Source organism: Triturus cristatus, chromosome 2_1 (genome assembly GCF_964204655.1).
Source record: "Triturus cristatus chromosome 2_1, aTriCri1.1, whole genome shotgun sequence".
Lineage (NCBI taxonomy): Eukaryota > Metazoa > Chordata > Amphibia > Caudata > Salamandridae > Triturus > Triturus cristatus.
In genome coordinates this window covers 1,093,049,100-1,093,071,869 of record NC_140581.1, presented here as the reverse complement: position 1 = coordinate 1,093,071,869, position 22,770 = coordinate 1,093,049,100, and positions in this window count along the sequence as shown.

Here is a 22,770-nt window from a genome sequence, read left to right as displayed (position 1 = left end):
TCGTATAGTTCAAGTGGCGCTTGGCAACATATCAAAGTTCTAGAATAGGAGCTGCAAGCTCCACAGGCACAGGACACCACAGCAGTCTTCAATAAATTGAAGTGTAAGGTTAACAGATCCCTTCTCCAGATAGAGTGCCATAAAAGAATTGGGGCCAGGATAATCTGATCCAAAATATATGGGACATTCAGTTAACAATGGCAATAACATTTGAACAACTTTTGGGGAGACCTACCAGTTTTTCCCAGGAGGTGTCTTCAAAAACTTAGAGAACTGTAGGGTTAGAAGATCCCCAAACAACCGCCCCATAGGTGGCTACTGAGATGGATTTTGCCAAGTATGGTTTTTTAACACCATCCTAAAGTTTCGACTTTAACTTTTTAATAAAGGAGCGTAAAGCAATGATACTTTTTTGTAGCATTAGGCCCCTATAAGTCATCATATGGGACCATATTATCATTTATTATCCTATATTTTCTAAGTTATCAACCAGATCCTGTTGTTTCACTAGCAAAGGTATGTTCAATTTGCACCAAGCTACTTGCCAGGCGTGGTACTTGGGCACACTCTTGGATGTAAATAATTCTTGATGTCTCCTTGCACTCACATGCAGGGCAATGAGTTGGCTGTTTTGTAACAGGGGACATCTAGTTGTGATGTTTAGGAGCACCGGATATTCTATCAAATTATTACTATTGTAAATACTTTATTCAGACAGAAAGAAGTTTAGAAAGGCAGCAGCAACACATAGGGCATAAATCAGGTTATCACTGAACTAATCTAATTTGACCTAAGCATATAAACATTGACATATATTTCATCCTTAGCAAAAGCCATTGCTATGTCCAACAGCCAATAAAAGGTACAAATGTTCAAGCATCATCATGACATGTCAGCAATAATCATAATAGCACGTGAAACCACCAAAGAAAGTTTAAAGTTGTATAACATTCCTGTATGTCTGGGAATGGCCTAAACGATCAAAAACCCAAAAACTGAAGGCAGGAACATTGTCACAAAACCACATTATGTTACAAGGAGAACTAGAAACCATGTGGGAAATTCAACAAACACCCATTCTAAAAGTCTCCATTTGAACATAGGAAGTATGGTGCAATATTTCCTAAAAAGGCAAAACTGACCATGTCTCTAAGAATAAGTGATGCCACTTACTTTGATTGACTCTCTGGTGATATTATTAATTTACATTTAATTATACAAAAGAAGCAGTCAGTCAATTACTTTTATTCGATTAATAAAAATCAAAAAAAGACATAACAAACAGATAGTCACATGAAATACGGAACAAAAATTCATCAATTACACTGATAATTATAAATAATATTATCAATATTAAAAAAATTAAATTAGCATATATCATGGGTTCAGTTCAAAGTTAAAAAAAATAATAAATATGATAAATTGATATATTTACAGTATAAAAGAATCTAATAGAGTAAAAATTAACTCCAAAAAGAAAACCCCCCATCCCTTCAGACCAAGTCAGATCATAATGGAGCTTGTCCGTACATTAACACGCTTCTTGTTTATACGGACAGCCGCAACTAAAAAACTTGCTACATGAAATGCAATACTAATGCTGGGTAAAAGTTGCAAGAACAGGAGCGCTGGCCTCACTTGTAAAAAACCAGCCTCCTTCAGAATAGGTAACAAGTATTTTTTCCTAATCTGTGCATAGTGTTCACAGAACATAATAAAATGTAGCGTGTCTTGGGTGGAAAAGTTATCACAATAACATGGGGTTGCATTTTCTGGAGTAGCCCATGTGGGATAAAAAGCAAGCAAAAAATGTATCAGATTAAAACAAAATTTGATTAGAAGAGATCGATGAAATGGTCTGGTTACAAAGGCCAAATAGGGTTCAAGACTAGAGACAGTTATGAGCATATAGTTCCTTCTGACTAATGGCTTTTTTAATTCTAAGTCCTCCCTCTCTACCCTGAATAGGGTTACTCAAACAACAATGAAAGCTTGTGATACATTTGGCAAAAGAGGGCAGGAATTGTGTGTTGTCAGGGGTGGCTCGTCCTCAAGCGCGGAGGAGCGTCGCCCTACCTGCGTGGAGTGCAGAAGGCACACACAAATAAGTAAAATGGCACGTCAATGGCATTTTACTTAGACACACGGTGTGAGTGCAGGAGGTGGGTCTGAATCCTGCGATTGCAGGATTACAGCTGCTCCTGCAGTGTGCCAATCATGTTGGCTGACTGGTTTGCTATGGCCAGCCCATCATATTCAGTGCACACTCAGCAATCCCATAGCTGTGAAACAGGTGGGGGATTGCTGGCACAGGCCCCCAGCCTCAAAATGAGCACTGGGTTAGCCTTCTCCCGCCAATCCTGGAGCTGCTCTCATGCTGAGAGCAGCTTCAGGATTGGTTGTTGGTGTACCCCTGAGCAGGATTTCTTTCCTTTTCCTGCTCAAGGATGGCGATATGGGGTGAGAAGTGCCGCACCAGGGGAGCAGTACATATAATGAGTTTGGGGCCATTCGGCCCTAAAATATATCTAAGTTGTAGCCGCCACTCTGTGTTGTGCAAGAATTCCGTAACCGTTTGCTTTAATCCTAAAGCTCAGAGTTGAAAAGATGTACTGGATGCAATTAAAACATTAAAATGCCGGAGTGACTTTGGCGTTTATGGAAACCAAATAAAAATTAATCTTTGAAAGTTCCCTGAGGCACATGCAAACAAGTATTGGCAACACAATAGGTCAGCGCTAGCTGGAGCCTTTTGGCTTTGCAAATGCTTGTTTCGCTATGGTTTATGTAAAACTTAATTGTTGGGAAGATACTGATCCCTCAGCTATAAAAAATGATTGGCTAAAAGCGAAAATGTCACCTTGGTCTCAAAAAGCACACATTGCTGTAATATTTCCTTGATCTGATTATCTATATCTGGTTATACTCCTTCTGAAAGAGCACTATGCCAACACTCACAACGAAGTTAGCTAATAATGAAAGAGCAGTATGCAGTGGTGGGTGGAAGAAAAATATGAATGACACTTCAGCAGGTCAATGCGTGAAAAGGGCTGACTGAAGGCTAAGTAAGTATATTATGTATATAATGTTAGTAAAATCAAAGGTCTTGGCTAAAACTAAGGACCACTCATAATTAAACAGAAGCAAAGTTTAATGCAGTCCACCAGCAAGTATCTCAGTATATGTAAAAACAACCTCAAACTGAATAATTATTGGTATGGTTAATATGTTCATATCTCTGACTCTTCTGTCGTTAAATGCCCACAGGTTCATTAAACTTAATCAAACGTTGTTCCTGCTTAATGTGTGTATAGATCTTAATTTCACTTTGATGATTAGGGGATTGTATCATCAAGAACTCACCTAAGCACACTCTATTTCCATGATTTACACACCTCTGGAGATTGTGTTGTAAATCAACTGGAGAAGAACATGTTATGTTCGGGATCACTGTAAAGAAGAGCACAAAGGTAAGTACAATGTAACAGTTTATTCTACTCACAAATGGTGCTGAATCCCACTAATTACTACAATGGACCCTTCAGCCCAATGTTCCTACAACAACTTGTACTGGAAAAGCATGTGCTTAAAGATACCTTGGAAGGAAAGGAATAAAAGAGGAAATGATGGAACACAAGACGTGAATAAATAATTATGTAACATATATACATCTCCTGAGAATATTACGTTAGCTTCATTTTTCATAAACTAATTGAATCTATTACACAATACTTTAATTTTTGAAGGTAGTCCAGCATTTCAAGAAACGAGACCACGCTTATATACAATGTGCATCACATTTCCTAATCTGGTCACTACTGACTGAACACTTCTGAGCACACCATTACCAATCTCATTCATCCAAACCAACTCAGAAACATCATGTGCTGATCCGCAAGTTTCTGCATACTGCTTTGAGCTAAGATACTCACTCTGTGTTCAACCTTTAGTTAGAGCAACATTGCATTGCATGATGTGACAATTACAGCACATGGACTATTCTACCTGTGACCATTTTCGAACTGTAGCACAAACACTTACTACTCAAAGGATTACCATACTTTTCTCCACTAGTTTTGAGCTTGAACATTTTACCCTCACAATGTCATCCACCGAAACCTTCATACTCTTAACAGAATGCCTTTTGTCATAACAATTCTTATTCAATTTTTGATTACCAGATACTGCTCAAATTGAGTCTTCTGTTTCGTACAATGTGGTGTGGTGAGATACACAGACAGCTTTTACCTTAATACCTTTTGTAAGTGATGCATAGCTTCTCTATGTATACTAAATGTTTTTTTCCACTAGTGTATTGGTCCTTTCAACTTAACCATTACTTTGTTGGCCATACAAGCAATCATTGGCATGCTCAATCCCACTGATGAACCTATTGAAAAAAATCAATAACTTTTTAAGATTTGGGGTTTGTTACAAACTTCATCCCAATGCAGTACTCTGTAATCACAATTGTAAAATGAATATTACTAGGTGATGTGTACATGGGACCAATAAAACAATACAAATGTTTTGCCAATGGTCATTCAAGTAACTCTTTCAAGGTCATGGAACATTTTCAGTGCTTTAGGAGCAGATTTACACACACCACACTGTCTCACAAATGATTCCACATCTAGAGACACCAATATGCCATGCTAAATCTCTTTTTAGTGTCTTTGATACCATTGATATTGAATATACCCATGTAACTTGAAGGCCATCTTGGCAATTCGTGGGGATACCTTCCAAGAAACCACATTTTCTAAGAAGCCCACCAAAACCTAGGGTCTTCGCGAATTGAAATAAGTCTTCCCTGAAGGAAATATTTAAATTTCTTGACTGCCAGCTCATAACCCACCAACTCATGTTCATTCTCAGAGTACTTTAACTCTGATCCTTCACGCTTACATGATACAAAAGCTATTGGGAGATCCTCAGTGTCAATTTGACTTGTGTTAACTGTTACTGCAGACATCAGGAATTTATCTGAATATTTTAGAAATTATGTAGCTTGAAGTTTACATTTTGCTTTATTCATACTAAATTTGTACACAGAATCCCACTTAAAGTCCACACCCTTTATAACTGGTTTTCCAATGGTTTCTAAATTCTCTGCATAGTTTTTGATAAATTGAGTTAGTACAATTTTCACAATCCAAGAAAAGTTGCCAGTTTTTCCCTTTTACTCCAAGCCAGTCATTTGGAAATAGGTGATACCAGTAAAGGTTTGTAGTGCACACCTTTTCGACTAATAACATATCCCAAGTACTCCATGCTTGGCCTCATGAATTTACATTTCGCCTTCTGTAATATGAAGCCACTGTTCTTCCAGCATTGTTCTGTAAATTATTATGTCACCTTGGATAGCTTCTCTGCCTTTCATTCCATTCAAAAACTTGTTCCTTAACCTTTTAAATAATGCTGAAACTTAAGTCAAGTCAAAGGGCAAGCTACGAAACTGATATGTCCCTTCTCAGGTGAAGATAGCAGTATAGTTCCTGGAATACTTGTGCAAATCAATCTGTTGGCAAGCTGAACTGAAATCCAGTTTTGTGAATATTGTGGCAGTGCTCAGACTAATTATCATTTTGTGGATTAGTGGTAGCTGTAGAAAGTCAACTACAACATGGCGATTTAATTTGCCCCAAAACTATGTATACCCTGCATAATGTTTTTTCTGACAATCACAGCTAGCAGCACCTACTGAGATGCATTGTTTGGCTCAACAATGCCTGCCTGGCACCATTCTTCCAAACCATCTTAACATCCCTCCCAGAAGACAAAGAAATATTGCATACTTTTTGCTTCACTGGTTGAAACGCTTCTTTATGAAAATCTGCTCTTCAAATCATTTTAAACATCCAAGTTCTTGCTTGGAAACATCTTTTAATCCTCCATTCTAATCGGCAGCTTATCTTCATGGGTGTGAAGCACGTATAGTGCATTACGATGGATGCCCTAAGGTAGCTTAAACTCGCTCCCTCGCCATGCACTGTTAATTACCCCACATATTAGTTTACCCATGATATCGTTTATAACATCATTGATAATATCATTGCAACATCTGCAGTGAAATTGTTGATGAGAAAACTGTTCATGGCAGGGGTGCAAGTTATAGTTACCTTAGAGCAGGAGTTTTAGGGCCAGATGTAGGTAAAACCCAATTTGCGAGTTCTTAATAGCGATTTTTACCGAATCGCTATTAAGAACTCACAAAGTCCGATGTAGATAAAAAATCGCTAAAAGATAGCAAATCGGTAATAATCGCTAAAAAAATACTGATTTCGCATTTCCGAATCGGTATTACCGATTTCGCATTACCGAATCGGTATTAGTGAATCCGCTATTTAAAAAAATCGCTAATTAGTGAATCAGCCAATTCGGTGCATCCTGATGACCCCACAACCAGGAAGTGGCCTGACACATACTGTTACACTGAGCCTGAAGCTGTGGGAGAGCAGGGAGCAGAACCAAAAACATTGGAGTTGCCCTTTTGCATTTATTAAGTGTAATTCCCAAATGGGAAGAGAGAAGCAGTTCATGTTTGGTGTCACTGGAATCACAATTTAAAATCCTAAATGATGATGAAGTCAGGTTTTAAATTGCAATTCTGAAAAATTCCATTGGTAGTTTGCATTTTCTTGCCTTAGCCGTTTAGTGCCTGTAGCCTGTCTCTGGTCACATGACTGGGTGTAGCTGACAATTGAGCTTTGTGTATTCCACCTAGACAGCCTCACACAGGAGGTGCCTGGATGGGCCATTACTGACAGGATGAGAGGAAGGAGCTGGGCACAGCCCAACTTAAACCTGAATAGGATGTGTCCTGCCACCACACAAAGGGCTGTATAGCCCCTGTAATAAGTCTGAAGCCAGAGCAGGGAAGGCAGAATGCCTGGGGACTTCAACGGGACACCTCTAGATGCTTCTCCCCAGTTCAAAGGTACAACTGTGTATAAATACTGGACCTCATACATCAACTCTTCAGTACACTTCTGGGCCTGTGGATACTCTGCCAGGAAGAAGGACTGCTGTGCTATTACAAAGACAGCAAGGAGCTGTTGGGGAGCCGTTTTTTTCTCTGAGGTTCAGAACAGGAGGCCAGCAGACTATCTCTTTGAGTCACTCTGAGGTCCTGGGTTTAAGTTGAAGTTGCAGGTCCAGTTCTTCTTCCCATTGCAGCAGGTCATCACAACAGGGCTGCAGTTCCTTTATAGCAGCAGTTCAGAGGAGTGGTGGTCATTGCAGCAGCACAGTAGTCCTTCATGCTGGCAAAGTACCAACAGATCCAAAAGTGTACTGGAAAGTTGATGTCTGAGGTCCTTCTTTTATACAGAGCTGTGCTATCTAAGTGGGGAGAAGCTTCTATCATAAGCAGGGCAGCAGAGAGGGAAACAGCCCTTACAACAAGGCTGTTTCCCCGCTAGATGTTACATCACATGCGATACAACGCATGCGATGTAATAACACGTAGCCATTACTATGCATGCCATTACATTGCATGCGCTTTTACAATGCATGCGATGTAATAGCGATCCACATCGTTGTGAGGAAACTGAGGCTCTTCTGTTTCCTCACAACAACGTGCACCGTGCAGGACGTGAAGCAGGAACCAGGAGGAGAGAGAGGTAAGGTGGATTGGGGGTTACTTTTTTAGGGTTTAGGGTAGTGTTTGGGTAGTGTTGTGGTGTTTGTGTAGGGTAGTGTTTTAGGATTTAGGGTAGTGTTGGGGGGTCGTGCAGGGTAGTGTTTGAGTGTAGGGACCGGAGTGGGGGAAGGGGGAGGGTCGTGCAGGGGGTAGTGTTTTAGGGTTTAGGGTAGTGTTGTGGTTTTTGTGTAAAGGGATAGTATTTTTAGATTTAGGGTAATGTTGGGGGATCATGCAGGGTAGTGTTTGAGTGTAAGGACCGAACTGGGGGAAGGGGAGGGTCATGCTGGGGTTAGTGTTTTAGGGTTTAGGGTAGTGTTGTGGTGTTTGTGTAGTGTAGGGTAGTGTTTTAGGGTTTAGGGTAGTGTCGGGGGGTCATGCAGGGTAGTGTTTGAGTGTAGGGACCAGACTGGGCGAAGAGGGGGGTTGTGCTGGGGTTAGTGTTTTAGGGTTTAGGGTAGTGTTGTGTTTGTGTAGTGTAGGGTAGTGTTTTAGGATTTAGGGTAGTGTTGGGGGGTCGTGCAGGTTAGTGTGTGAGTGTAGGGACCGGACTGGGGGAAGGGGGAGGGTCGTGCTGGGGGTAGTGTTGTAGGGTTTAGGGTAGTGTTGGGGTATTTGTGTAGTGTTTTAGGGTTTAGGGTAGTGCCGGGGGATCGTGCAGGGTAGTGTTTGAGTGTAGGGACCGGACTGGGAGTCGGGGAAGGGTGGTGCTGGAGGTAGTGTATTGGGGTTTAGGGTAGTGTTGTGGTATTTGTGTAGTGTAGGGTAGTGTTTTAGGGTTTAGGGTAGTGTTAGGGGGTCGTGCAGGGTAGTATTAGGACTGGGGGTCGAGGGAGTGTTGTGCAGGGATACTAAATTAGGGTTTAGGGTAGGGCAGTGTAGCGCCACTTACTTTTCATACTTTTACCATGAGTATACCTTTGCCACGCAGGCCTTTGCATTGTAATGGCATGCGTGGTAAAGGAATATGCATGGCAAAAGTATGCGATGTTGTTGTAATGACGTGTAGTAATAACCACGTTGTAATGGCATGCGTTGTATTACTATGCGTTGTAATGAGTCATATTCCAGCAGAGCAACTCTGTACTCATTCTTGCAGTAGGGCCACAATCCTTCTTCTGATTCTACTACAGAGACAAAAGTGATCTGAATAGTGTGTTTGAGTGTCCCCTTTTTATACCCGGTGCCCACTTTCCAGTAGGAGAAGCTTCCAGAGTTTTCCTATAGAGAGTTGTCTGCAATTTCCTGCCTCTCTGCCCTGTCCCAATGTGTCTGGGGACACAATAGGTTGGTGTGAAGTCTTTTGAGTGTGGGCTGAGCAAGTGCTTTGAAATGCAAGTGTGGTAGGTGACCGTTCCGCCCCTATCAAGTCAGAGATGGCCCATCCTGCCAACACCCAGACCCTCCCTTGTGACACTGTCTAGGAGGAATACACAAAAGCTAACTGCCAACTACATCTAGTCATGTGCCCCAGAAATGGGCTGCTGGCACCAAATGCTTAGGCCAAAAAAATATCAACTTTCTAAAAGTGGCAATTTCAGAATTGTGACCTAAAATTTGACCTTACCATTAAGGAGGCATTACGGTATAATTCCTTTGAAACCAAACATGACTTTCCCACCTGCTCCCAATAAAATGGTATTACTTATTGAATGTAATAAGTTAACCCAATATTATCCTATGAGAGAGGTAGGCCCTGCAATGGTGACATGTAAAACTTACAAGTACATATCCAACTTTTTAAGCACCATGCACCCTGCCCTATGGGCTATTTAGGGCCTATCCTAGGGGTGACTTCTAAGTATTAAAACTAAAGGTTTAGGCCTGGCAAATTGTTTATTTTACCAAGTTTAAAAAGCAGTTTAAAACTGCACACACAGGCTGCAATGGCAGGCCTGAGACACGTTTGAAAGGGTTACTTAAGTGGGTGGCACAATCACTGCTGCAGACCCACTAGTAGCATTTAATTTACAGGCTCTGGCCACATTTTGTGCCACTTTACTAGGGACTTATAAGTAAATTAAATATGCCAAGTGGGTGTATGCCAATTCTACCATGTTTTAGGGAAAGAGCACAAGCACTTTAGCACTGGTTCACAGTGGTAAAGTGTGTAGAGTCCTAAGGACAGCAAAATGAAAGTCTGCAAAAACAAGAGGTCTGAAGGCAAAAAGTTAGGGGAAAACTACACCATTGATGCCAGTTCTAACCATTTCTGAGTTCAGAATATTAGGTCAGCAGAGTAACACACCATCTGTATCATCTCAGTATAGACTGGCTTGCCTTAGATGCAACCACTGTGCACTGCTCTGGCACGAATGCATGTTACTGTGTCAAATGAACACTATGTTACATCACAAAGGTCTGGCTTGGTAGACCTCTAACCATCTCTAACTAAATTTTAAAGTATGATACTTCACCAGAAGAAGTGCACGACCGACATGGGGTCAAGGTAGTCAAAAAGACTCCTTAACACACAGAATATATGCAGTTAACACACTGTAAATGACAAGAAAATTAGCAATAGAATGGTAAGTAATCTATTCATTAATTAAACAAATTAAGGAATCATAAATAGGGGTAGGCGGAATTTGCGAAAGCGACTTTCGCAAATTATCTCGAAAATGTTAAAAATCTCCGCAAACACGCAGAAATATCACAAAGATGCGGAAGTTTTTTTCCCGCCCGTTCGCGGTATTTTCTGCGTGGTCGCGGCTCGCCAACTTACCCATGCGGTTGCTCGCGGGTGCGGCCATCTTGTTTTCACTCTTCTCGCAGTGCATGATCGCGAGAAGAAAGACGTGATCGCGCGACGCATGACGTTACTGCGGGCGCGAACTGTCGCGAGACAGCGCAAATGGCTACCACCAATCCAACATCTCGTGGAGAACGCGACCGGATCGGGAAAACTTGTCGGCGAACGCGGGGATTCAGGTAAGGCAATCACGCGCGTGCGAGAATGTATTATTTTACAGCGCGAGCAAGAAACAAATTATCGCTAAGCTGCGGAATGCGGAAATGTTGACATTTTCGCGCTCTCCGCGGAACGCGAAAATGTCAAATTATCGCAATTTCTGCGAGCGGAACGGAAATTTATCCCAGGCCTAATCATAAACTAGGACTGTGAAGAATTAATCTCAACCATTCTCAAAATTCTTAACAAGGCTTATCAGTTTGTTGTTGTGCCGGATATTTGAAGAACATGGGCCCAAAGAAAAATATTGTAATGAAATATGCGAAATTGAAAGTCAAACTTTAAGATTTCACATGTTTGTCTCTCCTTTGAAATTTACTGATCTGTATTCATGTTTTGTGTTTTTGTAATAGAAATGTTAACTCTCTCTTCCTATGATTGTATATTTCACTCTCTTTACTGTTTTTCTGTGTTATTTAGTATTAAACAATAAGCAATGCTTTGTGTTTTTAATTGTTTTATGTATTGTATGTTGATTTATATTTCCATTTTAAACTATATAACTATGATAACAATAAATGACAAATAGATTTAATGACCAAGTCTTTCATCACAATGTTTATTGCACATGAAGGCTTGGGAGAGGCTGTAATAGGTGTCTGCCATCATCCTGATAACCTAGGGTAGTACGCAGGAGGATACAGCGCCCCCCCATAACCTAGTTGCGGCTAGCTGAGGGCTGAACCAATTGTTTAATCAAGCTGTTGCTCCTATTATGGACCAGGTAGTTTGTCCTTCCCCCAAGTGAGGGAGTTTGTTCTAATTTATATGTTACCTTGGAGTTTGTTTTAAAGTTGGATTTCGGCAGTAACATGCACAAGAAAAACAGTTTAACACACACCAGGGAGGGATAGTCTGGAGGACCATTGCGCAAAGCCAATACAGGGGGCTTGTCACCATCATAAACTTGTAGAGGGACAATCCATGGAGTTACAGGGTTATACATTGACCAAAGGGCTGGGCAAGTATAAAATATTAACTTGGAATGTCTGTAGTTTGAACAAAGTTCGAAAGTGGCATCATGTCCTGACCGACCTGCGCAGAAGAGGAGTGGATATAGCTCTGCTCCACTTACGTACTTGGCTCCGGCTGAAACCTTCGCCTTCAAAAGGGAGTGGAGGGAACATCGTTATTGAGTCACTTACCCAGCCTTTGCCAGGTGTACACTAAGTTGGATGAGGCTTGGGATACTTTTTCAACACACAACACAAACAGTAGACCAAGAAGGAACTACATCCAAATATTGGGAATGCTGGATGGAGCAGAAATAATGCTAGCAAGTATCTATGCATCTAATGTGGGAGAAGTAGAGATCTATGATGTACTCACAACTTGTCTAGCTAAATTTGCAGGCTCTATCACATTGATGGGGGTGAATTTATTGGAATTAAGGATATACTTCATGATAGATCATACCCACTATTGGCAACAGTGTAGCCCACCCAGGTAATGAAAGCCTTTACAGCTTGGGGTGAACACTGGGAAATATCACAAGCCTGGCGTACCACACAACTGACCTTGGCTGAACACTAGTTCTTTTTCCCCATGTATGACTTACATGTCGGACTGGATACAATGTAGTGTTGTGGCATTCCCTCAGATATTGCACACTGAACATTTGGATAGTGCATACTCGGACTACAACCCTCTCATGTTGCATTTGATGTGGCGCCACTCTAAGTTGCCCACCCCCATGTGGAGGCTACAACCAGCACCTGCAGATGACCCCAGCTTTATGACTACAATTGTCAATGAAATATAACACTATATTGACGATAATGAGGACACATCAGATGTTGAAACCAAAGAATGGGAAGCATTTGAAGGAGTGCTAAGGGGCTTGTGCGTTAGGACAACATGCGGAATTAGGAAATCCTTGGACACTAAATTATGCACTTCAAAAAATAAAACACAATCACTAGACCATCAGGTCACAATGACTGAACCTGGCACGCAACAAAGGGGTAAGTTGCGAGAGCAACATGCAGTCCTTACTCATCAACTGGAATGCCATGGCTATAAAACATACATGGTATCCAAACATGAAGAGGGTGGCACTATGGATAGTCTCCTGGCTTGGATTAAATTCCGAGAGAAGAGATGTGCTCCCATTACTTACGTTGTGGACAAACGAGGGCAGGTCCAAAATTTGCAAATAAAATAAATGCAATGTTTCATAATTGTTACACCAGGTTAAATTTGAGGCCTGAAGCATACAACCCAGAAGTGAGGGAGGACTACTTAGACACTACTGACCACCCCGAATTCACCCCAGAGCTAAAGACAGATATTGATGAGCTCTTAACACAGCAGGAAATACAGGCAGCAATAAAACATCTGACCACAAGGAAATGCCCAGAGTCGGATAGACTATGGGCTGAGCTGCAAAAAATTTGTATAAATAAACTAGCTCCCAAACTACAGACCCTATATGACAAAAGATATGTATCTGGGAAATTACCTAACACAAAGGGAAAGGTGAGAGAGTCAAGGCAAGACGCTGGAACAGCAGGAGCATATAAACTCCTATAGGGATTGAACATGATAATAAGATTATCAGTAAAATAATAACCACATGCCTCCTGGGGTCCTTACAGAACTGGTGTACCCTTACTACTGTGGATTTGTATAAAGAAGGAGCTAGTGCCCCAATGTCCACCAACTGTTGTGTATTCTGGAATTAATATCCAAATTGCTCTGTGGTCCTCAATCGGTGATGCTATCAGTAGACTGGCAGATGGCATTTGACACTAATCGTTGGTATTCACAAAGGTAAGTTACTACTAGTAATTTTACTACTACTACTATGGCATTGTACTAATGGCTGCATGTGAATTAGCACCAGAAGTAGGCACCACTCCCCACCCCACCACAATAGTATGCATGATCTACGCATAAATAAAACACACCACACAATTTTTGTTTGGGTAAAAACTGCTGCAGATTTATTACATACACTGTTATGTAAAATGGTGGGTTATCTTACGGGCGACCCAAGGGCAGGAAACCATCTGGGCCGCCTGCCCGCCTGATGAGCCAAGCAGCACTAGGGCGAATCCCATCTGTGCTGCCCCTTTGGTGATCCTCTTCCCGGATCACGGTCCCTTATTACTCACGCCCCTTTCAGGGCGGAGCGTAGCAAGGCAAGCCCCCAGTTGTTCAGGCCCACAACCGCCCGAAGGACTAACGGGGCGCCGACACGGTTTTCCAGGAACCTACCATGAGGCTCCTGGGCTCTGGCACCCCCTATGGTGCCGCGCAGAGGTACCCTTCGGTACCTATTTACTTCCAGATCGCCCTGTAACTCCGCCACACCTCTGGAGGCGGCCACCGTCGCCGCCAGAGCCCCCCAGCGAAACAGCTTTAGTCTTGCCCACTAACTCTCCTGGCTAGAGCCTCCTGCAAATCTAGATGAAAGAGAACATCCCTACTGGTTATCGATGCCCCATCTATATCCCAATAGCCCTAGACGTTAGCTTGGATCAGCTAGTGTCTGATGAAACAAAAACGCCCTTTATGCCTGTGAAGTTGTGCCAAGCACTATTCACCTCATGCCACAAAGTTCCACTGCGTCTCATGACTTAGCTCCGTCCCACTCTGGGCGGGACAGTTTCAGACACCCTGGCACATGATACCCCACCTATTTGCTGATCACACTGGCAACCGCCCCTCTAGCAACGTGTGTGACTGGACACATGTGTCTCCCATCTCTGGGACAGCAGCTCACATGTTAGAAGACCGTTCCACCCCCGCTTGCCAGCTTAGGCTATACGGGCGAGGGGGATTATGCTTAACCCTGGAACGGTCCCTTTACTTGCTAAATCCATGAGCACAGGAATATCCATAACAGGCGTATGAGACAATGAGCACGGCTGCCCTCCAGCACTTGCCCTGCATCCCTTATTCTTTATGGGAATTTCGAACACTCAGCTCCCTCTGGTGAAGCCCCCAAGGCATACCCGCTTAGAAAATCTGTCTGATTCGATACAGGGCATACTGTCTGTAATCCAGTGCCTAACACTTGATGTGGGAGATGCCACACACTGCCTAGGTCATGGGAACCTTAAGGAGCACACGATTTTCACCCGGGCGTACCACTAACTGGGACTGGCTCCACCCAGCTGTAACGCTTCTACTGGTCTCAGGGTGACCCTTAAACAATCCGCGTGGTGTGCTGCCACAAACCGTATTGGTAATAAGAACCTTAAGAAGCACACAATTACCACCTGGGCGTACCCCTCAATGAGACCGGCTCCACACAGATGTAGGCCAGAGAGACACAATATTCAACCTATTTGCTGGATTCTGCCACTTGGTACCCTACTGGTTGCAGCTCTGTGTTTATGTGAAGCGTGCGTGCCCCCGGGGCATGAAGTCGCTGATAACCGGGTATGTTACCCACTCGCTGATGTATCGCTAACTGCCCTTATTTGGATAGAAGGAAAGCTGGATGATTCCTAAGGAAAGAGGCACATGCGGAGACAAAATGACTATTCTTAGCAAAACAGAGCCTGTCCGTATCTTTTGCCTATATAGGGACAAAAGATGAACCATGATATTATCACTGACCAAGTCTGTAATGTCCTCTTCGCTACCTCTGGCATATTTCTCATAATTCGCCATATATGACTGACACCGCACTCTCAGCCTGTGCTTTGTGTGATCTTGGCCCACTTTGGCATGACCAGAGCCCCGTGAAGTATACTTGGGTTCTAGGCCGATAATGCACAAGTGTTAGGTGAGGAAGATGAAACCATACTTGCCGAGCCCCAGCCAGAACCGACAATAATTTTACCATTTGTCATCAGTAGCACATTCATCAATAGGACATTGAGAAGGGCCACATGCATAACTCCTGGTGGCCAAAGGACCTTGCTGGCCAAGCGGCGAAATCTTTGCTCAAGGCAATAATACGAAACAGACTTCTAATGGCGCACGCCACCCAGGCGCCAAACAGGACACCGAGGTTTACACCGAACATCCCAACTCCAAAGAAAAAGCACCACAAACCCAAACCCCTGCGCAAGTCACTCACCGAGGCACCGCTGAACAGTCCACCCCTGAACAACGCCTTCAATAAATAGCAAGCTCAACCGCAAATGGAACCATTACACTAAGCAACACCACCAATCAATGGAAATCAACCGTACCCCCCTGTAAAACAGGTAAAATGTGTGTGAAACCCAGCCATGGCCAGACGAAACCATAGACGTAGTTTATCTGGGGCATTGTAGAGACCTAAACAATACCAGACAACCTGTCCCTTCCATCTGAAACTCGATAATCATTAACAGAATGCCTGGTGACTTAAAAGAGGCATATCACTGTAACAGCTCTCCGCGGTGCAAAGGCTCTTGCTATAAGAGGGAACCTCAAATAAGGTGCTTTCTTTACCTGCCTTTCCATAATCTGAGGTCATGCGACCTTGGTTGGTGGCATGCTATACCTGAAACTAACGGAAAATGAAAACTCTGGAACTGCAGCCATGAAAGCTAAATAAATGAATTCGCCCCACCCCGGGCACTCTGTCCAATTACTGCCAAGGAAGGCGCACCGCAACGCCAACTGAAGGCAGAGTTAGACTTCATTCAGAGAAATGTGTTTGTTTCATGCAACATCCATAAAACCTTTTTTTTTTTAACAAAACAGGACCTCACATTTGAAAAATAGGAGGGTGTCAAAGAAATTATTTGCAGTAATATTAGTGTGCTGCTGGTGTGCACTGTCAGTGTCCAGGCCGCAGGGGGCATGGATCATCAATTCAGAGCTGTGCTGAACACGGGCCCCCAAAATATGTTTGGCCCAGGGCACCCAACATCCTTAAGATGTCCCTGGACGCACCGCAATGCCAACTGAAGGCAGCATAACAAGTTCTGAACTAGAGCTGTTCCCGGTGACGCCTACATAGACGCCCAATATTGCGCGAAACTAGAATCCGCATACGCTTGCACTACCTTACCGCAAGGCAGTGCAACAGACAACCTGACACTAGTGCCACTATATGCCTTGACTCACGTCAGGCGGCCACTTCCTTTGCACCATACCTTGCTCCTGCTGTGCTGCCCATCCTATTATCACCACAACTACTAACCCTGACACCCGTGCAAGCGTGACAAGTCCGCCTATTCCAAGGCCCTCAAAGCTATAAGAATGGCTTGGGCAGCAGGCAATAGTGATTTTAATGTAAATTGAATTAAACAATGCCTGTTGCAGTCATCTCTAAAATAGACAGACAACGCCAACTCGTGGCAGGCTGTCACAAGCACCGGTGTGACAGTTAAGTGAAGTGCACAGGTGCAAATTTATTTTATTCTTCTCAGTGTGATAGCAAAACTAACCAACGGTCGCTGGACTGTCCACATTCAAAGCTGTTCCAAACGGGGGCCCCCGAATAAGTTTCTGCTTAGGGCAGCTGCTAATACTACCACATGTGTTGTCATGCATAAGTATGCCCTCCTGACCTCAAACCTTCAAAATGCCATGTTAAATGTGCTAGAGCCGCCCCACGCATCCTGAAGAAGGCTGTGAATTGCCAACAGAGAAAAGGAATTAACGAATCAATGTGTGCCCAGGCAACCTCAAGCACGTCTTCTCTTCCCCACCCGACCATCAATAATACTGAGTTTCAAGCAGAGAAGAGAGATCCACAGACTGGCCTTACAATGACTAAATATGACATCTTAACTGAGCAAGTGAGCGCTGACAAGATTTACAGTTCGATCCGACAGCAGAGGGGTGGCCAGTCTTGACCTCCAACCTTCAAAATGCCTTGTTAAAAGCACAAGGGCCCCCAACGCATTCTGACGAAGGCTGTGCATTGCCAGAGAGGAGGTATTAATCAATCAATGTGCGCCCAGGCAACATCAGGCGCGTCTTTGCTTCGCCAGCCGACCATCAACATATGCTGCGATACGATAACTATACATCAAAAGCCTCTCGGTGGCAATGATGCAATCCGCAACAGGGGGAAGAGATGAACTTCTGTTCTACGTTGTCCACTCACCAAAACATAATGCCACCCGGCGATCGCGTGTCCAGCGGGTAACACCAGGGACCCGTAGTCTTAAAGGCAGTCGGGTGCGCCGCAAGCTTCGGTGGGGGGGGAACCCGAAGCAAGCACCCTGCCCTCCGGGCTCCCGGCCTGGTGGCGTATATGTCCGAAAGGACCCACGATGCTGACGATTGAACCTGGGGCCCAACCCATGCAAAGGATGTGCCCTACCACTGAGCTACATCCCCACGCACTTCATGAATTGCCGATGCCTAACTGCTGCTGTGACCATAGAGCCACCATGTGAACATCAACAATTTGCGACAGTGATTTGCCACAGTGAATCACATGGAAAATACCAGCAATTAAAATCTTATTATTCTATATTACTATGCAGGTTGAGGCAAAGCACTGCTCTAACAGTCCCTTGCTCATTGCACCATCAGGATTCAGGCAAGCCGGGCCGGCGAAGGCTGTGATGCCAGAAACCGGTCCCCGGAAGCTTGTTTCCTTCCCAGTATAAGAATTGGCTTGGTAGTTTGGTTTGCCCTGTTCCCATCATGCACTGGGACAGGTACAGACTAATTTGCATGTAGCCAGGTTCTGAGCTGGGATGGTGCAGTGAGCTAAAAAACGGTGATGGATTAAAACCATGATCTCTTGACTTGGTAAGAGTATTCTGCATCATTCAGAAACTCTGTCCATCACCACCCCCTTTTTCCCAAATCGTTTTTATCCACACTCAGTGTGGGAGGGTATGCTCAGACGTGAGTCCCTTGCTCATTGCACCATCAGGATTCAGGCAAGCCGGGCCGATGAAGGCTGTGATGCCAGAAACCGGTCCCCGGAAGCTTGTTTCCTTCCCAGTATAAGAATTGGCTTGGTAGTTTGGTTTGACCTGTTCCCATCATGCACTGGGACAGGTACAGACTAATTTGCATGTAGCCAGGTTCTGAGCTGGGATGGTGCAGTGAGCTAAAAAACGTTGATGGATTAAAACCATGATCTCTTGACTTGGTAAGAGTATTCTGCATCATTCAGAAACTCTGTCCATCACCACCCCCTTTTTCCCAAATCGTTTTTATCCACACTCAGTGTGGGAGGGTATGCTCAGACGTGAGTCCCTTGCTCATTGCACCATCAGGATTCAGGCAAGCCGGGCCGACGAAGGCTGTGATGCCAGAAACCGGTCCCCGGAAGCTTGTTTCCTTCCCAGTATAAGAATTGGCTTGGTAGTTTGGTTTGCCCTGTTCCCATCATGCACTGGGACAGGTACAGACTAATTTGCATGTAGCCAGGTTCTGAGCTGGGATGGTGCAGTGAGCTAAAAAACGGTGATGGATTAAAACCATGATCTCTTGACTTGGTAAGAGTATTCTGCCTCATTCAGAAACTCTGTCCATCACCACCCCCTTTTTCGCAAATCGTTTTTATCCACACTCAGTGTGGGAGGGTATGCTCAGACGTGAGTCCCTTGCTCATTGCACCATCAGGATTCAGGCAAGCGGGGCCGACGAAGGCTGTGATGCCAGAAACCGGTCCCCGGAAGCTTGTTTCCTTCCCAGTATAAGAATTGGCTTGGTAGTTTGGTTTGCCCTGTTCCCATCATGCACTGGGACAGGTACAGACTAATTTGCATGTAGCCAGGTTCTGAGCTGGGATGGTGCAGTGAGCTAAAAAACGGTAATGGATTAAAACCATGATCTCTTGACTTGGTAAGAGTATTCTGCATCATTCAGAATCTCTGTCCATCACCACCCCCTTTTTCCCAAATCGTTTTTATCCACACTCAGTGTGGGAGGGTATGCTCAGAGGTGAGTCTCTTGCTCATTGCACCATCAGGATTCAGGCAATCCGGGCCGACGAAGGCTGTTATGCCAGAAACCGGTCCCCGGAAGCTTGTTTCCTTCCCAGTATAAGAATTGGCTTGGTAGTTTGGTTTGCCCTGTTCCCATCATGCACTGGGACAGGTACAGACTAATTTGCATGTAGCCAGGTTCTGAGCTGGGATGGTGCAGTGAGCTAAAAAACGGTGATGGATTAAAACCATGATCTCTTGACTTGGTAAGAGTATTCTGCATCATTCAGAAACTCTGTCCATCACCACCCCTTTTTTCCCAAATCGTTTTTATCCACACTCAGTGTGGGAGGGTATGCTCAGACGTGAGTCCCTTGCTCATTGCACCATCAGGATTCAGGCAAACAGGGCCGACGAAGGCTGTGATGCCAGAAACCGGTCCCCGGAAGCTTGTTTCCTTCCCAGTATAAGAATTGGCTTGGTAGTTTGGTTTGCCCTGTTCCCATCATGCACTGGGACAGGTACAGACTAATTTGCATGTAGCCAGGTTCTGAGCTGGGATGGTGCAGTGAGCTAAAAAACGTTGATGGATTAAAACCATGATCTCTTGACTTGGTAAGAGTATTCTGCCTCATTCAGAAACTCTGTCCATCACCACCCCCTTTTTCCCTAACAGTCATATCAACCTTTGATGCAAGTAGCAGAATGAGATGTTTAGCTCAGCCAACCTGTATAAAATGTCTGCACTCATCATCTCACACCTTCCAGGATCGCATACCAAGCCACAGTTGCGCGGATCCCGAATACACTTCATAAGAACCCACTTGCGGCCCGGCCCCTGTGTGCATACCCATGTCGGGTGCGACATAGTGTGACAATAGATCATTACGCTGCCGCTGTCTTACCGGGCTGCTGAGGCGGGGCCCCAATGTGGCCAACGCAGAAGGAAGGAGTGATCGCCACATCAAAAGCTGCATGACACGTGCCTGCAACATAAAGGGGCCTTTTAACAACCACCCCCACCCCCGTCGCGCAGCACCAGCGGTACATGTGGACACCACAACCCTCAATCTCCACTCGGGGTCCGTGGCGACCAACGATTGCCCCAGCTGGCGCAGCCATGTCTGCTGCGGGATCACGCTGCCAATCCAAACAGCAACAGGCCCCAGGCCCCAAACGCGCCCCTAACACTGTGCTGAGGCATCAACGAGCAGCTCGCCAGCAGGCCTTGAAACCACCAGTTCATACCACCTTCGCTTCAAAAGCCACCCGATGGAACTCCCATTGAAGAAAAGGCACTACGGAAAGTTTCCCCCCCTCAGAGAACCAGCTACACACAACACGTAACACGCTTTTGTAACTTGCACACATGTCGCTTTTTCCTTTTGTAACGTATCATTTGCTATCTTTTGTATTTTGTTTGCTCTTGATACTTGCACAATTGTCACTATTGCCTCATGTAACATAACGTTTGCTTTTGTAACATGCTCACTTGTAATTTTCTCCTCATGTATCAGTACTGTTCCTATTGTGGAGCGCTCTGACACCTTCGGGCAAAGTCCGCGCTATATAAAAACGCATAAAATAAATAAATAAATAAATAAATAAATTGCTGCCCCCCCATCCTCTGCCTGGATGGGAGCCGCTACTGCTGCGGCGGACCTGGGGAAGGGAAATGCCACGATAGCAGCGCTGCCGCCGCTGAAACCACCGTCCATGAAAATGCGTGCACGCGCATGCCGCCGCGTATACACGGACCCGCGGGGCTGCCTCAATCAGCGAGCGAAACCCACCGCTAAGGCGCTGACGCCCATACACTCTTGGGAGCCCCTGACAACAAACCGGCACCCGAAGCCACCGCTGAGGCGCTGACGCACGCAGTCCTGGGAGCCCCTGAAAACAGTGCTGCACCCGAAGCCACAGGTGAGGCACAGAAGCACGAGCAGATATGCGAGCCTCAATTTAGACAAAGCACCCCCGCTGCAGAAAACCAATTACCTTCAGTGCATACCGCTAGTGCTGGCTGCCAGCAGGCGTATGCGGACCCGTTGAGCGGAGAACAGCCCGACGATGGACAGGGCGGTAGCGCTCCCCTCCGAGGGGGGGGAGAGGTGGGGAGGGTGGGCTGCAGCGGCCTCCTCGTGCCTAAGGCCCACCTACCCCAATCCTTACACCCATCGAGGGCCTGATGACTTGGCACAGGACATGGCAGACCCGGTCGGACGCCTGCCGCGACACCGGGGACCTACCATGCATGATGCGCGCACCCAGCCACCTGCTCACGACACAGTGACCTGCGATGCATCGTGGTGTTTCCGATGCCCTTCCCCCACATGCGCCCTGCATCACGGGGTGTCTGGGGCAAGACCGCTGGGGACAAAAGTCCACTGCACTGCGGCTAAAAGGAGGTTGTTTTCGAGTAATGGAAGTTATTTAAAATTACAAGTTCTGGCCAGGGATCGAACCCACACCGTCAGCCTAACATGACTGCAGGCCAACGCGGAGACCTAATTTCCCCAACAACTAAAATCATGCGCACTACCCGAAACCATGAACCTGTGGACATCAAGGGGTGCAGGGCAGGGGCTTAACGCCACCGGACCCTAATACTCTGCGCTCACCTCCTAATAGCGATTCGCACAGCCCGGGACTCAGCCTCTCCACCCCCCATGTCCACCATACAGACGGCGTGTCCAGGGCGCAAAAGAGGAAGGCCAGTGGGTGAGGGAGGCCTATATACCCCCCCACGTTCCTCGCGCCCCTCGGTGATCCTCTTCCCGGATCACGGTCCCTTATTACTCATGCACCTTCCAGGGCGAAGCGTAGCAAGGCAAGCCCCCGGTTGTTCAGGCCCACAACCACCCGAAGGACTAACGGGGCGCCAACACGGTTTTCCAGGAACCTCCCATGAAGCTCCTGGGCTCTGGCACCCCCTAGGGTGCCGCGCAGAAGTACCCTTCGTTACCCATTTGCTTCCAAATCGCCCTGTAACTCCGCCTGCAACAAAAAAGAATCACATTACAACATTCTATGCCTCCCCTGCTGCCTCCACGCGGGGTAAGCGGTAGGGTGGGAGACGGTGTGTCCAGGGCACAAAAGAGGAAGGCCAGTGGGAGGGGGAGGCCTATATACCCCCCATTCCTCACGCCCCGGAAATGACACGCCCTGCGCGCCACAGCACCATGGCTGCCAGAGTATGGGGACTCCTCCCAGAGGGGTCCCCACACCGAGAAGAGGGGGGGGGGACTGGTGCCTTGCTGGCAATAGAGGCCCGCCCTCCTTAGGGCACCCTGCGGGCGCTTCGGGCAGCCGCATTGCTTGAGGGTAGGGGTATTGCAGAGAGTCTTGGACAATCTGCAACTGAA